We start from the raw sequence: 1,072 nt of genomic DNA, 5'->3' as shown, positions 1-1,072 counted from the left end.
GCCTTATAAGGCACTTTATTTTATTACCTATTTTTTAAAAAGAGTAATAATAAAGCACTTACACTTTATAAAGTACTTTATTTAGTTACTTATTTTTTAGAATAGTAAATTAATCCTTTACATTATACAGCAAGCTCTGCTACTGTACAAAGTAAAAAGAAGATAGTATAAGGCGCACACTAAAGCTATTAAAGCTGCACAACCTAGCAGCTAGACAACAGCAGTACCTATGTAATCTACTAAAAAAGTAATTAACTATACTATTATAATAAAATCTTACTAGCAACTAATAACTCTATGTAATAATAGAAAAAATAAGAAATAATTCTTATTATATAAATAACTTATAAAAGACATAAAGATATTAAAGGCAACACTATAAAATAAGACTAGCTTAGAGTACTAGAATAATAAGATTAACATGTTAAAGGCTTTAACAAGCTTATAAACTTAATTATATATAAGTTATATAATTACTAATCTATATATAACAACTTAGAAGGGCGCTACTTTTCTAAGTTTATATATAAAGGATTTTTAAAAATAGACACTATAAAACTTTTTAGCACTTAGCTACACGTTTAAAAAAGAGCTTATATAAGTGCTAAAGGACAAGAGAATTACACTACAGCTAGGCACTAAAGGTACCTAAGCCTAGAAGCTGTATAATATAGTATAAAAAAAAGTAATTGCACTAAAAAGGCTTTATATGTAACCCTTATTACTATATAAGGCTCTACATAGAAGCAGACTAAACATAATGCTACTATTAACACTAAATGTACTAGCATTACCTGCTCCTACACCTTAGCTAGCACCAGGGTTGCCACTTTTTAGTAATAGTAATTACTTAGTAATTACTAAGTAATTACTATAGTAATTACTAAGTGCTAGTAATTACTATTACTATAAGCACCTAGTAATAGTAATTACTATTACTATAAGTACCTAGTAATAGTAATTACTATTACTAGAAGCGCCTAGTAATTGCTATAGTAATTACTATTTTTCTAGTAATAGTAATTACTATTACTAGAGGTACGTAGTAATTACTATAGTAATTACTAAGTAA

This window comes from Lindgomyces ingoldianus, assembly GCF_010093535.1.
Source record: "Lindgomyces ingoldianus strain ATCC 200398 unplaced genomic scaffold BDR25scaffold_26, whole genome shotgun sequence".
NCBI lineage: Eukaryota > Fungi > Ascomycota > Dothideomycetes > Pleosporales > Lindgomycetaceae > Lindgomyces > Lindgomyces ingoldianus.
The sequence above is the reverse complement of the archived record's forward strand: the minus strand, read 5'-3'. Positions refer to the sequence as shown.